A 17,242-nucleotide genomic window follows, 5' to 3' on the forward strand; every position below is an offset into this window, starting at 1 on the left:
CAAATTATTTCTTGGCAATGGGGTGGGGAGTGCCCCAACTCGATGGTTGGGAGCCGAATTTTGCATTACCGGCGCATTCTCGCTTGCGTTCTAGTAGGGCGGTTTCGCAATCTAGCGATTTTTTCGCATGGTAGCGAAGAAATTATTTCTTGGCATTAGGCTGGGGAATGCCCCAACTCAATGGTTGGGAGCCGAATTTTGCGTTACCGGCGCGTTCTCGCTTGCGTTTTAGTAGGGCGGTTCTGAAACCGAGCAATTTTTTCGCATGGTAGCGAAATTTTTTTTTCTTTGAATTGGGGTGGGGAATGCCCCAACTCGATGGTTGGGAGCCGAGTTTTGCGGAACCGTCGCGTTCTCGCTTGTGTTCTAGTACGGCTATTTCGAAACCGAGCGGTTTTTTCATACGGTAGCGAAAAAATTATTTCCTTGGTATCGGGGTGGGGAATGCCTCAACTCGATGGTTGGGAGCCGAATTGTGTGGAACAGGCGCGTTCTCGCTTGCATTCTAGTAGGGCGGTTTCGAAATTGAGCGGTTTTTTGGTACGGTAGCGAAAAAATTATTTCTTGGCATTGGGGTGGGGACTACCCTAACTTGATGGTTAGGTGCCGAATTTTGCGTTACCAGTGCGTTCTCGCTTGCGTCCTAGTAGGGCGGTTCCGAAACCGAGCAGTTTTTTCGCACGGTAGCGAAAAAAATGATTTCTTGGCATTGGGGTGAGGAATGCCCCAACTCGATGGTTGGGAGTCGAATTTTGCGGAACCGGCGAGTTCTCGTTTGCGTTCTAGTAGGGTGGTTCCGAAACTGAGCGGTCTTTTCGAACGGTAGCGAAAAATGATTTCTTGGCATTGGGGTGGGGACTGCCCCAACTCGATGGTTGGGAGCTGAATTTTGCGTTATGGGCGTGTTCTTGTAGGGTGGTTCTGAAACTGAGCGATTTTTTCGCACAGTAGCAAAAAATATATTTCTTGGCATTTGGATGGGGAATGACCCAACTTGATGGATGAGAGCAGAATTTTGCGGAGCCGACGTGTTCTAGTAGGGCAGTTCCGAAACTGAGCGGTATTTTCGCACGGTAGCGAAAAATTATTTCTTGGCATTGAGGTGGGGAATGCCCCAACTCGATGGTTGGGAGCCGAATTTTGCAGAATCGGCGCGTTCTAGTAGGGTAGTTCCGCAACCGAGCGGTTTTTTCGCACGGTAGCGAAAAAATTATTTCTTGGCATTGGGGTGGGGAATGCCCCAACTCGATGGTTGGGAGCCAAATTTTTCGGAACCGGTCCGTTCTCGCTTGCGTTCTAGTAGGGCGGTTCCGAAATCGAGCGATATTTTCGCACGGTAGCGAAAAAATTATTTATTGGCATTGGGGTGGGGACTACCCCAACTTGATGTTTGGGTGTCGAATTTTGCGTTACCGGCGCGTTCTCGCTTGCGTTCTAGTAGGACGGTTTAGAAACTGAGCGGTTTTTTCGCGCGGTAGGGAAGAAATTATTTCTTGACAATGGTGGGGAATGCCTCAACTCGATGGTTGGGAGCCGAATTTTGCACAACCGGCGCGTTCTCGCTTGCGTTCTAGTTGGGCGGTTTCGAAACCGAGTGGTTTTTTCGCACGGTAGCGAAAAAATTATTTCTTGGCATTGGGTTGGGGAATGCCCCAACTCGATGGTTGGGAGCTGAATTTTGCGGAACCGTCGCGTTCTCTCTTGCAATATGGAACAAATTACCTTGATGATCAAGATCAGTAAAGAAACTCGTGATTCGAATCACTCCACAAGAGGTTTGATGTCTACCACTTGAATCACTCTGGCATGCAAGTTCTAAACGCAAGAATTTTCAAAGAAGATTTTAGCTCTCAACAAATCTAAAAAAATAAAAATTATATTCCTTCCTAATTAAAAAATGTGATGTCCCTAATCAAATAAATGAGAGGCTTTATTTACAACCTTAACACATGGCTCCCGTTAATTTGCTAGTAAATGAGAAATATCCATAACCTCCTTATTAAAATGGGTAGTTAACGGTTGAATATGGTAATGGTTACAATATAACATTTAACTCCTATATTAAAAACAAACAAATATTTAAATTATAATTAAACAGTGCAAGGAATGAAATGTGCTTATTTGTTATCATTCAACTAGTTCCATAAATTTAGTTGAGTTCGTATCTTTTTCTTGAAGCTCAACTTTGCACAACATATTATAATGGAGGTCTTCAACGTCTTCTTGAATTTCGTTTGATGAGTCCACCATAGCTTGAATATAAGTGTACAAGGTTTGTAGTAGCTTCTTGGCTATCGTCCTTGTAATTGAACCTTGAGGTATGGAAATTCCTTGGTCGTGGTTCACATCATTCTCCCCTTCTTGAGAAGGATTCGTCCTCGAATCCCAGCCATCACCTACATCAAAAGGACTCAAATCAACAACATTAAAAGTTACACTAACACCATACTTACTTGGTAAATCAATTTTATAAGCAGTGTCGTTGATACGCTCAAGAATTTGAATTGGTCCATCTCCTCGTGGTAAAAGCTTAGATTTTCTTTGAGTAGGAAATCTTTCTTTTCAGAACCCAATCTCCTGGCTTGAAGATGACATTCTTGTTTCCTTTATTAATTTGGGTGAAAACCTTGGAATTTTGCTTCTCAATTTGTTCTTTTACTTGCTTGTGCAGTTTATGAACAAACTCAACCTTGGCATTTGCATCAAAATTCACAAACTCTTCTGACGGAATAGGTAACAAGTCAATGGGGGGTTAAAGGATTAAAGCCATAAACAATTTCAAAAGGTGTGCATTTGTTGGATTTTATGTCCTAAAACTCATAGTTTGTAAACAAAAACATATTCTATTTTCAATAAAGTTATTATTGATGTTTATTCAGTAAAGATTGTTATTGAATAAAATGAATTTTACGATCATTAATCTAAATCCAATAAACGAAGAATACTTTGGCTATAGTATGATTACTTGAACTATATGTAGAGACATAAGAGTGGATCAAGTTTAAATATATAGTCAAAATGATCTATAGTACAGAGATAAGACTGAGTACCTTATCCTAGGGACACTATGGATGCGACCCACTTTTATATATGATATAAACAATGTGATCACTAAATTGTATATGTGGAGACATGTGAGTGGGCGTCCAATACAATGAGTATTGCATCAGATCAGATCATGAAGAAAATCATTCTCACTTGTTGAGACTGATTTTTTCATTTGATGACCTAGGTAACTCGATCTTAATCCTGAGCTAACTATGAGCACCTGTTTATTCGAAATTATCCTTAGATTTGCATGGGTGAGATGGCCCGAGTTCACCGACTCAATAAGTCTCCCATTTCAGGGGTAAGACTGGGTGAATAGCTGGGGACATAGGGTGTAAGATGGAACTCACTCCTACCCGCTTTTAGGGAAAGTAGAGAGGTTGTTCCCTAAAGTACTGACTTCAGGTCTTGAACAAGGGGCCCCACCCTCATTGACTGGAGAGGGATTCAGTTTACTGGTTGAACCGCAAACCAATTGTTCATTAGAAGATCAGTGGGACATAAGGAACAATAAGTAACTTCAAAGGTAAAACGGTAAATTGACTCAGCTCTAGTTACGAACAACATGTGAAGGATCGATTTACTAATCATGGTTATATCAAATTGACAGAAATATATCTATAGTGAGGGGAGTGCAGCTACTAGGCTATAGTGGAGTGTCTTAGTAGTTAATGAATGTTGGTTAACAAGGTTAATGAGTTTAGCCGGTTAATCTCGGATTGTTGGAGCCCATGATCAGTAGGTCCATTAGGTCCCCCCGCTAGCTCATATTGAACTAAACTTTAGAACAGTGTGACGAGTGAGTTCGAAGTGTTCGAATTCAAATTAAGAAATATACGCTAAATATATACGATATATTTAACCGTATTTGGTTTTAATTATGAATTAAACAAAAAGAGAGAATTGGAGATATTTAAATAAGATTAAAATATTTTAATTATGAATAGGGATTCATAATCAATATGTGCCGGAATTGATTGGTATTAACATTTTATTTAATATTAAATATTAATTAAATTGTTTAATTAATCATTTACTATTATTTTGATTTGAAATTAATTATTTAAATTAATTGTTGAATTAAAATAAATAAAGTTGTAATGGAAAAATTCATGTTTGAATTAGTGGAATATTGAGTGTTAATATATGGTTTAACCAAATTTGCTTGTTTGCCACATATTCCAACAAATTTGAGTGAAATTTTGAGTGTCAAAATTTGGTAATCTTAAATTTGCATGAGCATGCAAATATGACTCGATGGAGTAATCAAGATACATGGAAATCTTCTTGAAAATTTGTTAATAAAATCCCTTAGAACTCTCTCTTTACAAATACTAAATTACTTCCAAGTTTAGTCACTCACCCAATTTCACAATCCCGTTCTAAGGCCGGAGAATAGCAGGGAAGACACTAATAGTGGTTCAAAATTGGTTCGGGAGGAAAAAGGAATTTGAACTACAAAAGGTTAGTACTCAAACTACTTGAGTTTTAGTGCTTTTGAACATGCTAGTTAATTTACTATAATTGATGTAGTTAGAGTGCCTAATATCCAAATTGGTTCCGCATGTGTTATATTAACACCACCAGCACCTTGTAACTAGTTGCTCTATTTCTCAAGACTACGAGCAAGGGAAATGGAAAGATATTGTTTGGTTGCTTATGGTGCTAGCATGCAGATTTTTGGACATGTAATGGTCTCATTCGATCCTTTTGAAGTTCAGGTAGTTTTCTTGTCTTTATTCCTGCATTGCACCTTGCAACTTGTTGCTGTATTTCTCAGGACAATTTAGTAGGAGAAATGGAACGTGATTATTTTATTGCTTATGGTGTTAGCGTTCTGATTTTTGGACGCTTAATGGTCTTGAACGATCCTTTTGAAGTTCAGGTACTATCACCTTCTGTGTTTTGTCTTTGAATGATAGACTTGGTTTCTCGTCGAATGCATGACATTCTAACTATGTACCTGAAAAATCTTCTCGTGTTGCTTCTTGCCTAACTCAAGATATTATGTATCCATATCATTTCATTTCCAGCTTCAACTATTGCCACGTATTCCGCCTTAGTAGATGAAAGAGCAACACATTTCTGAAGCCTAGACATCCCATCATCCATGGCTTGCTCCCATGGTTGTATACTCCAACTATAGGGCCTCATCAAGGGGCTCTTTTTCCTCTTCATCTGTCACCCACTGATAGTGTAAAGAAGGTACATACCTATCTGGTACTCTGATGGCTCTCGACGATCTTTTTAACACCTGCTCAGGTGTCACTTGCTTCGCTTCTGGTTCCTCAGCAACAGTCTCAGGAGTTTCTTGAGTATCCGCTACAACATCACTAGGTGAATCTTTCAGCAACTCAACCTTAACTCCCACTTGCTTCGTTGTCCAGGTACTTTTCTTCAATTCTCTGGCAGTCTTTGTGAAGCTAACTATTTATGTTTGCTCATAACACAGTTCTCACAAGGACTTATATCAACAGATTTTAGACCTTCCAAAACTTCTTCCGCAACCAGCATCTTCATTCCTTTAACGCTCATATGTCCAAGTCTATTATGCTATAATCTTGAATTTGAAGCACTCTCAGCAACAACAACCATGTTCATACACCTTGCGGTGGTGTATAAGGTTTCAGATTTTGTGCCAAGTGCAAACACCATAACACCCTTCACAATCTTCCACGAACTCTTCCCAAATTTTGTTGCATAACCTATGCTACCAAACTGACTAATAGAGATCAGGTTCTTGTTGAGACTAGGAATATATATGATATCCTTTAATGTCCACTGATTTTCTGCTGGAGTTTTCAGGTAGACATCCCCTTTTCCTTCAATGTTCAAATCTTTGTTGTTAGCAAGATACACCTCCTCGAAACTTTCAGAGTTAAAATTTTGAAACAACTCTTTATTTGGAGACGAATGAAAAGATGCACCTGAATAAAAAATCCAGGATTCAATCGGACTGTCCACGTTGAGGATTAGAGCATCCCCAATGTCTTCTGCTGAATGTATACAATCATTGTCATCATATGACTTGTGATTTTACTTCCTCTTTGTACAATCTGCCCGAAAGTGACATTTTTCTCCACAACTCCACTTTACATTTGATTTGTTTGGAGATTTTCTTCGGTTCCTTGATTTTGATCGCCCATTGTTTGGGCCCTTCGATTTACTTCTTCCCCTTCGATCAACACTGAGAGCATTGCCGGATGAATCTCCACAATGACATAATATTGTCCACTTTGAGCCTAAGCTCTCTAAGCTGTCATACATACATTGGTGGCTTACGTTTGCTTGAAAAATAAGTAGCACGTGACTTGAGTATTTAAGTGAGCTCGTATACATATCCCATCGTTCTGACTGTAGGCTACTGTACATTCACATTGCGAGAAATCATAAAGGGAAAGGAGCGTGCATAATATCATAGTGTACATAATAAGAAAGTGTACACATGTGTACTAATCATAACGAGAAAGTCTCTCGATGCATGTAACATGCAAAATTTATGAGGTCCTACAGTTTCGAATCATGATACATAGTTATGATGCAAATCATACATCCATTTTATTTTTCATGACACAGCGTTCCTATGAGCCATACATACGTATATACTAGACACATCTTTTATGGTTACTATACATGGTTTATTAATGTCTCATAGGCACAATGTGAACATGTTAACATAATATGCGTGGTGTAGTAGGTGGAGGTTCATGCATTATATATCATTCATATCACAACGTAGATTCATAACATAATATCATTTCTGTCATAACATAAAATGTAACACCTCTTATTTTTCAAAGGAAAAGTAGGGTCGTTACATATTGATATTTCTAATGCTGTCACTACTTTCGTGGTTTAAAGTTATTTCCGTACAAGCACGTTTGAATTCAATGAAATTTACTTTTTAAATTTATCATCGAAGAACTTAAATGAAAACTTCCTTTTTATTAAGACTTATACGAAAATTTGATTTACTTATCTGCTGCTTATTTATAACTTAATGACGGGCTATACATAGTAAGACTATAGGTAAATGACATTTATTCCAAATGGTCATGTGAAATAAACATAATAATGAAAAATACAGATAGTAAATAGTGTTAGTCGAACACGACTTTCCACAATGGTATGATATTGTCCACTTTGAGCCTAAGCTCTCATGGCTTTGCTTTGGGATTCTCTAAAAGGCCTCACCCCAATGGAGAGAGTATTCCTTGTTTATAAACCCATGATGAACTTTCATCATCCAACACCTCCTCTCGAACAAAGTTTATAAACCCATGATGGACTTTCATCATCCAACACCTCCCCTTGAACAAAGTACGCCTCCCCTTAATTGATGCTCGACTCCTTTGGAGTCTTAGTCATTTTTTATTGACTTCAAGGAGGCTTGACTCCTTTTTCATTTGGAATCCTCGAGGATTTACGCTCTATTGGCACGACTAAGTTTAGGGCATGGCTCTAATACCATGTTAGACGAACACGACTCTCCACAATGGTATGATATTGTCCACTTTAAGCATAAGCCTCATGGCTTTACTTTGGGCTTCCCCAAAAGGCCTCACCCCAATGGGGAGAGTATTCTTTGTTTATAAACCCATGATCATTCCCTAAATTAGCAGACGTGAGACTTTCATCATCCATCAAATAGAACCATATTTATATAAACCATTTTAAAGATGTATTTAGTGAATCTTTGTGTATTCTTTATTAGTATACATACTTGAGGTCATCAATACAAATAACAAATAGGTAGCAAATGTGAGATATTGTGTCGTCCTAGAAAAAAATATGCCAAAAAAAAGAACATGCAGGTAAGGTTGAGTTATCATCCAACCCTTTGATGCAAAGTTTGCCAAATTGGAGTTAAACTAGTTATTATTAACCCATTATTGTTGTTACAATTTATTTTACTAAATTTAACACCATACGTTGGAATTAAGTTCCATTTTCAAGAGAAGAGGACCGTATAAATCTCTACTTGAAAACAAGATCACGAAATCATTGAAGAAAAGAAGATCATGCAAATTCTCAAGTCTTTTGTTGTTTGTGTTTTCATTTTGGGGTTCGCCTACAAACTCGAACGATGTAATTGTTGTAAGTATGTTTACTTTTTTTTAATGTTATTTATTTTTATTGAATTAAGAACACGAGTCAAAATTCCCATGATACAGAGCAGAAATGCTAGTGTTTCTTGTCTGCTTTCTCTATCGAAATATATATTAATGTCTCACCTGGTTTACACAGCATCCAATTCTCAACTTCCATTGACAAAGTGGGAAGTGGTGATTTGGAACAGTGCGGAAAGTCCAGTTCTTCATACTCATTGCAAGTCCAAAGACGACGATTTAGGTTAGTGGCAGAATTCAGGTTTATATTTTAAGTTTCGAAATCTAAAAGATCAAAAATTAAACTATTTAATTTTTATGTTTTCGTATTTTAATGTTCTTATTTATATATTTATCTTAGTTTGTGTGTATTTAACCTAAAATTTTGGATTGGCTATGGATTTAGGCGTGCATATCCTCAATCCAGGAACCCAATTCAATTGGGAGTTTAGGGAGAATTTTCCTCGAAGGACATTGTTTTGGTGCAACTTTGCGAGTCAATTAGGGCATGCTTCATTCGAGGTTTTCTGGCCAGAAAAGGGAACATGGCTTTCTGATCCGGTAATGAAAGATGCATATGGCTTGCAGATAATAACGGTTTTTCTTTGTTTAATATTCCTCAGAGTAAATTTGAGTTCGTGCACCCATGGTTACATTCTTAAATAATTATCTAATGTATCTTCTCGGTTTTGTGGAACAAACCTTTGCCGGACCAACAAAGAAAATAAAGTTGTTTCAATTATTTACTATGCGAATAAAATGTGAAAGTAAAATAATTATGGAAAATAAAAACACGTACGACTCAAGCCGAAATGAGAGCAAAACTATTGTGGCTGGGATTTGGGTCCAAATCTCCATGGCTAAAACATGAAATTCTCAACACTAAACTACGATTTTAAATTTTTTTATTAAATTACTCCTAAATACTTTCGATTAAACTCTAGATTGAAATTCTAAATCTACGTAAAATTCTTGCATTACACCTATTATTAAAGTTACTTAAATGAAGTCATGACCAATTTCAATTTCAATGTGGTTGTGGTTACACGATGTTTTTTAGCTTCTTGAATGATTTGCTTGTGGGAAGATTGTTGTTTCTAACGTCAGTTTGAACTCTAAAAAAAGCCTGCATACTGTGAAAAGCTGCAGTAGCTCGTTGTCTCACGTCAAATCCTCTAACTACAACCTGTAAGCTCTTTGAATCATAACGGTATAACCAAACTTGCATCTTTTCCACATAATCCCACAAATTTGAGTTGAATTTTGAGTGTCAAAATTTGGTAATCTCAAATTTGCGTGAGCATGCAAATATGACTCTATAAATAATGGAGTAATCACGATACAGGTAAATCTCTTGAAAATTTGTTAAGAAAATCCCTCAAAACTCTCTCACATGTACTAAATTACTTCAAAGTTTAGTCACTCACCCAATTCCACGGTCCCGTTCTAAGGCCAGAGAATAGCAGGGAAGACACTAATGGTGGTTCAGAACCGGTTCGTGAGGAAAAAGGAATTTGAACTACAAAATGTTAGTACTCAAACTCCTTGAGTTTTAATGCTTTTGAACATGCTAGCTAATTTACTATAATTGATGTAGTTAGAGTGCCTAATATCCAAATTGGTTCCGCATGTGTTATATTAACACCACCAGCACCTTGTAACTAGTTGCTCTATTTCTCAAGACTACGAGAAGGGGAAATGGAAAGTGATTGTTTGGTTGTTTGTGGTGCTAGCATGCAGTTTTTTGGACATGTAACGGTCTCATTCGATCCTTTTGAAGTTCAGGTAGTTTTCTTGTCTTTATTCCTACATTGCACCTTGTAACTTGTTGCTGTATTTCTGAGGACTACTTAGTAGGAGAAATGGAACTTGATTATCTACGTAAAATTCTTGCATTACAACTATTATTAAAGTTACTTAAATGAAGTCATGACCAATTTCAATTTCAATTTCAATGTGGTTGTGGTTACACGATGGTTTTTAGCTTCTTGAATGATTTGCTTGTGGGAAGATTGTTGAATCCTAATGTCAGTTTGAACTCTAAAAAAAGCCTGAATACTGTGAAAAGTTGCAGTAGTTCGTTATCTCACGTCAAACCCTCTTACTACAACCTGTAAGCTCTTTGAATCATAACGGCAGTTTAAGCTCTAAAAAGGGTCTGCATACTGTGAAAAGTTGTAGCCGCTCGTTTTCTCACGAGAAATTCTCTAACAACAGCCTGCAATTATAGCAGTCTCTTGAGAGCTCTCAGAGCCCTTCTAGCATGGTCATAAAGAAACAAGCATGAGTTCGCCGACTCAATAAGCCTCCCATTTCAGGGGTAAGACTGAGTGAATAGCTGGGGACATAGGGTGCAAGATTGAATTCACTCCTACACGTTTTAGGGATAGTAGAGAGGTTGTTCCCTTAAGTACTGACTCCAAGTCTTGAACAAGGGGGTCCCATCCTCTCGGGCCGGTTTAGTGGTTGGACCACAAACCAATTGTTCATTAGAGAATCAGTGGGACTTAAGGAACAAGAATTAACTTCAGGGGTAAGACGGTAAATTGACCCAACTCTAGTTACGAAGAACCTGTGAATGATCGACTTACTAATCATGATTATATGAAATGGACAAAAATATATTTATAGTGAGTGGAGTGCAGGAATTGATTGGGATTGACGTTGGATTTAATGTTGAATATTAATTAAATTTTTTAATTAATCATTTAATATTATTTTGATTTGAAATTAATTATTTAAATTAATTGTTGAATTAAAATAAAGAAAGTATTGACATCACTTGATGAAAAAATATGTGTTTGAGTTAGTGGTATATTGAGTGTCAATACATGGTATAACCAAACTGGCATGTTTGCCACGTAATCCCACAAATTTGAGTGAAATTTTGTGTGTCAAAATTTGGTAATCTCTATTTGCATGAGATGGAAATATGACTCTATAAATGCAGTAATCAAGATACATGTTGATCTTCTTCAAACAATTTTAAGAAAATCTCTCAAAACTCTCTTCATATATACTAAATTTTTTCCAAGTTTACTAACTAACTGGGATTCCACAATCTCTTTCTATGGCTGGAGAATAGTAGGGAAGACACTAATGGTGGTTCAAAAACGGTTCGTGCAGAAAAAGGAATTTGAACTACAAAAAGTTTGTACTCAAACTCCTTGAATTTTAATGCTTTTGAACATGCTAGCTAATTTACTATAATTGATGTACTTATAGTGTCTACGATCCAAATTGGTTTCGCATGTGTTATATTAACACAATCAGGAGGGCGTTGAACATGCGAGCAAGTAGTTTAGGTCGCATATACCGAGGGGTAACAGCCCCTCACCTTAGGCAACTTCATGGCCTGTAGTACCGGTTCACTAGCTATCACCCCCATCGATGACGAGCAGGCTAACACTTACTATGTTGTCCCCCACCTCGTACCATTGCGAAGGCTAAGTTTTCTGCCCACGTCTTTGTATCAATAGTGTTGAAACTCTAGAGCCAAAAGTAAACAATTGGTTCCCTGCTAGTTTAAGGATGGGATGAGAGCATACAAGTAGGTTGCTTAATGGATATATTCATCATATCAGTCCTTTCTACATCTTTTTTAGGTCCATGAAGTTGTTGACCTTGACGAGAAGGTATTATAGAGCTCAAAAGTAATAGAGGAATTGTTGACCCGGGGCGTCCTGTATCTCATTCCCCGTTCCCTCATTACATGAATTTGACATATATTAATACACATTTTGATTTCACTGTTATTTTATACACATTGTTTGTAAATATTTAAATTTGCGCAAAGTAATCTGTCCTTTCATTCTTCATGCATGGCATAGTTCTTTGATTCACATCTAGTCTTTCGATACCTAGAAATTAAGGGTGTGACATGAACAAATCAAAACCCGAGAATTGATCTCCCAAAGTTTAAATTAGTTAAATGATTAGTTTTTTTTTTTTCCCCTAGTTTCTTACATATACTATAAATACGTACATTTATTCACATGTCCAACACAAATGGATAGTTAAACTAAAGGTTGGTTAAGAAATGATAAAGAATATTGTCGTTTTCTTTCTCTCCACGTTGGCTTAAGTTGGGGCTCAGGTTCCAAAGGTCGCGTTACCACCACCACGACCTTCTAGATAAGCAAATTTGGGTTGCTTGTGCATTGTCAGTCTAAAGACAATGATTTGGGGTATCATCATTTGCTTAAACATGGAAATGATTACCGATGAAACTACAAGGTTAACTTTTGGGGAACAACTCTCTTTTAGTGCATTTGGAGTCATGAAATTGTGGCAAAGTTATTTCACAAGAATTGCCCTACCTAATTTTACAACTGTCCCTAATTTTCCAATTGTGGCAGAGTTATTTCATAAGAATTGCTCTGTCTAATTTCACGAGAGTTGTATCTACTGCTCTGATACCAACTGGAACGTCCCTAATTTTCTTACCTTAAATTAGTGACATCACTGCATGCATGCTTTAAATACATATGCAGAAACACAAAATAAATACTTTTAAATAATGTCATGGACTTATGTATTTAATCTTAAACAAAAATAAAGGTAACGTAGTCTTTCACTATTAAATAAATTGCATTAAAAACACTTATCAACTACTAACTGAAATTCAATGTGTTCTGATACCAGATTGTTGAACACAACTCTACGTGGGAAACACTCTCACACTTTATTAAACCAATCGAGAAGAGATTTACAAAACATTCTGTAGAAACTACTACTTTGTATTGGGATTTCTTGCGATGAACTAAGTAGGATGGAGAGGTATTTATATTAGAGGTTAGCAGATCTATTCCTAAAAATTTTCGATCTTATTCTTAAAATACCTAAATCATTTTCCAAAATTTATTCCTAAAATCGCTAAGTCATTTTTCTAGAATTATTTCTAAAATCCTAAATCATAAATATAATTACTCATTCCATGGTTGGGCTTAACCCTATTGTACTAGTGATGATATTTTAACACTCCCCCTCCGCACTACTCCTCATTCGCTGCACCACAGCGAAAGCTCTCAGGGCGAGGTTAGTGTAGGTTAAAAACACTTATTAACTTTATTTTCTTCTTTTTATGTCGATTTTTTTTTTTTTTAGTCTTTCGGATTAAATATATATATATATATATATATATATATATATATATATATATATATATATATATATATATATATATATATATATATATATATATATATATCAATAGAAAAAAAAAAGTGAGCAAAAAAATATGTTAGTAGAGGGAAAAAAAACAATATTCAGTTCTTGTCCGGAAAGAAATGAAGAATTTGATTTGAGGACAAATCCTTTTAAAGAAAGTGGGATGGTATGAATCAAACAACTGATCACTTACATGTACCAAAACGAGTAATTACAAGAAGCAATACAAAGAAGATTCAAGTATCAAATCAAGAAAATAATGGAGTGGCTGACATTGGAAAGTGATCAGAAGACTTGTCTTTGATAGTTGAATTACCAATTAAGACAATTTATGAATGTCTTATTTTCTTCACTTTGTATTTAATAGCATTTATTAGAGTTGGTGAACTTTGTTATGTTAGGGTTATCTCGTGGGCCTATTTAAAGGCATATAATATTCAACTTTGAAATCATGGTGGAATACAAAAACCTTGTGGTTGAAACCCATTGGGTGGTATGTTTCTTTCAAACCTTGCTTTAGGTTTGATATTAAAAATCGATCCATTGGATTAGCCATGATCAAGCTAATTCTGGAGTGAGTCATCTTGGTATCTAAGAGTGATCATCATAGATTCTAAGTTCGATCTAAGAGTCATTCATCCTCTAACCAGCTCTTGGTTGGAATCAATCCGTTAAGTTAGCTTTCTCTGTGAATGTTTGCAAGGATTCTAGAAGGACCTCTAACTTTGCAAAATCTAGCATTGTATGGCGTTTATCATCTGGTATCAGAGCGAGGTTAGTGTAAGTTGTCAATCTCTTGGAATTCTTAGTATGCTATGTGGTTGCAGCTCTGTCTGATCTTCCACATCATAAATGATTTCTTGAGATTACTAGTGTGTGAGTTTCCTTTGTGTCGTGAGTAGTCTGTGACTCTGCAAGTCTTGTGTCGAAAGAGCTTGTTTGGTATTACTGAGGTACAGTCAACACGATGGGTGATTTCCAAATCGTTGGAGGAATCAAGAAACTCAACAACAACAACTACAACACGTGGGCAACATGCATGATGTCCTATTTACAAGGACATGATCTTTGAGAGATCGTTGGCAGGTGCAAAACTACACCGCCAGAGGATGATTCTAACGGCGCCTTGCGCAAATGGAGAATCAAAGCAGGCAAAGCAATGTTTGCCTTGAAGACCACAATCGGAGAAGAGATGTTAGAGCATATTTGGGATGACAAGACACCGAAAGAAGCATGGGACACGTTCATGATATTGTTCTCGAAGAAGAATGATATGAGGCTACAACTTCTAGAGAATGAGTTGTTGTCAATTTCACAATGTGACATGACGATTGCTCAGTACTTCCACAAGGTCAAGTCGATCTGTCGAGAGATTATTAAACTAGACCCGAAGTCCCCCATTGTAAAATCTCGAATGAAGAGGATTATAATCCATGGATTGCGACCAGAATATAGAAGTTTTATTATTGCTGTACAAGGATGGCCCACTCAAACCATCATTTGTAGAGCTCGAAAATTTGTTAGCCAGCCAAGAAGTCATGGCTAAACAAATAGGAGGCATCACATTAAAGGGTGTAGAAGAAGCACTCTATGTTGGGTTTTATGTCCTAAAACTCAGTTTGTAAACAAAAACATATTCTATTTTCAACAAAGTTATTATTGATGTTTATTTAGTAAAGATCGTTATTGAATAAAGTGAATTTTACAATCATTAATCTAAATCCAATAAACTAACACTTTGGCTATATTATGATTACTTGAACTATATGTACAGACATAAGAGTGGATCAAGTTCAAGTATATAGTCAAAATGATCTATAGTACATGGATAAGGCTGAGTACCTTATCTTGGGGACACTATGGATGCAGCCCACTTTTGTATATGATATAAACAATGTGATCACTAAATTGTACATGTGGAGACATGTGAGTGGAGGCATCCTATGCAATGAGTATTGCATAAGATAGGATCATTTAGAAAATCACTCTCACTTTATAATGTCGTTTACTATTGAGACTGATTTTTTCATTTGATGACCTAGGTAACTCGATCTTAATCCTGAGCTAACTATGAACTCTTGTTTATTCAGAATTATCCTTAGATTTGCATGGGTGAGAGTGGCCCGAGTTCGCCGACTTAATAAACCTCCCATTTCAGGGGTAAGACTGGATGAATAGCTGGGGACATAGGGTGTAAGGTGGAATTCACTCCTACCCGCTTTTAGGGATAGTAGAGAAGTTGTTCCCTTACGTACTGACTTCAAGTCTTGAACAAGGGATCCCACCCTCTCATTGGTCCGAGAGGGATTCGGTTTGGTGGTTGGACCACAAACCAATTGTTCATTAGAGGATTAGTGAGACTTAAGGAACAAGAAGTAACTTTAGGGGTAAAACAGTAAATTGACCCAGCTCTAGTTACGAACAACTTGTGAAGAAACGACTTACTAATCGTGGTTATATCAAATGGACAGAAATATATCTATAGTGAGGGGAGTTAATTACTAGGCTATAGTGGAGTGTCTTAATAGTTAAAGAATGTTGGTTAACAAGGTTAACGAGTTTAGCCAGTTAATCTCGGATCGTTGGAGCCCATGATCTGTAGGTTCATTAGGTCCCTCTGCTAGCTCATATTGGACTAAACCTTAGAACAGTGTGATGAGTGAGTTGGAAGTGTTCAAATTAAAATTAGGGAATACATGCTAAATATATACGATATATTTAACGGCATTTTGTTTTAATTATGAATTAAACAAAGGAGAGAATTGGAGATATTTAAATAAGATTTAAATATTTTAATTATGAATAGGGATTCATAATCAATATGTGCCCGAATTTATTGGGATTGACATTTTATTTAATGTTAAATATTAATTAAATTGTTTAATTAATCATTTAATATAAATTAATTGTTGAATTAAAATGAAGTCAAAATGTTGACTTCGTTTAATGGAAAAATCCATGTTTGAAATACGATATAAATGTTCGCCATGATATCATGCAGGCTCTTTTCTGTTCTGTGGTGTCCGGCTACGTGTAACACGTTGTGCCCGACCAAGTCAGGCCCAGGGCTATGTAGTGACCTTTGTAGTGAAGGAATACCACACACCCAACCCTACCCAGAATAAGAAAGTGCCCAAGGCTATGAAAAGTTTATGAAAAGTTAGGTCTCGCTCATATGTTGCATGTGTTTACATTCCTAACCCCAACAGTGGGGTGACTTACTGAGTATTTCATAAAATACTCAAGTCACGTGCTACCTACATTTTTCAGGTAAAGGCAAGGCGTCAATGTACGGTTGACGGCGGAGCTGAGTACACCATGGAAGTTGGAGATGGGATATTTCTAGGAGTTTACTTTTATTGGACTGTTTTAAGTTATAGCATTGAGTATTGCTTTATTTAGATTTATTTTTTAATTCGGTTATTGAAGGTTTATTTATTTGATGATAGGTTGTTTTGGATTTTATGAATTTTTATGGAAGACTTCGTTTTATTTCCAAGGTTATTTATGATGAGCTTCCGCGTAATGAATTATGTATGCATGGGTGACATCACTGATTAGGTTTAGAAAATTGGGGACGTTACATACGAGACCTGAACATAAAAATGGTAAATGTATCACACCCATCTCTTGGAGTTAATGTACAGATAATCATACTAACACGTATTGTACGTCCTAAGCCCAATAGGTACAAACTCGCACTTAAAAATGATAAATTTTATTCTATCCTATTTAGGATCTTAGATTTCTTTTTTTTTTTTTTTTTTCTTTATAAAAATCGTTAGTACTTTGTTTGAAAAATATCATTTAATCTTGCTAACCGTGTTTCAAAAATACTCTTAAAACTCTACCATCTTTCATTAATATTGTTAAGGATATTTAGTAATAAATTATAGTATACCATATATATTATATTT

General features: G+C 36.5%; 1 long non-coding RNA gene across 1 annotated transcript; it reads left to right on the forward strand.

Moving 5' to 3' along the window:
- Positions 1–8,023: 8,023 nt before the first annotated feature.
- Positions 8,024–8,950, forward strand: LOC147787492 (uncharacterized). The gene is made up of 3 exons (XR_015413144.1): positions 8,024–8,145; positions 8,296–8,400; positions 8,563–8,950. It is a non-coding gene; the product is annotated as an uncharacterized LOC147787492 (long non-coding RNA).
- The last annotated feature ends 8,292 nt before the right edge of the window (positions 8,951–17,242 follow it).

This window comes from Cucurbita pepo, chromosome 17 (genome assembly GCF_057944985.1).
Source record: "Cucurbita pepo subsp. pepo isolate OVF chromosome 17, ASM5794498v1, whole genome shotgun sequence".
Lineage (NCBI taxonomy): Eukaryota > Viridiplantae > Streptophyta > Magnoliopsida > Cucurbitales > Cucurbitaceae > Cucurbita > Cucurbita pepo.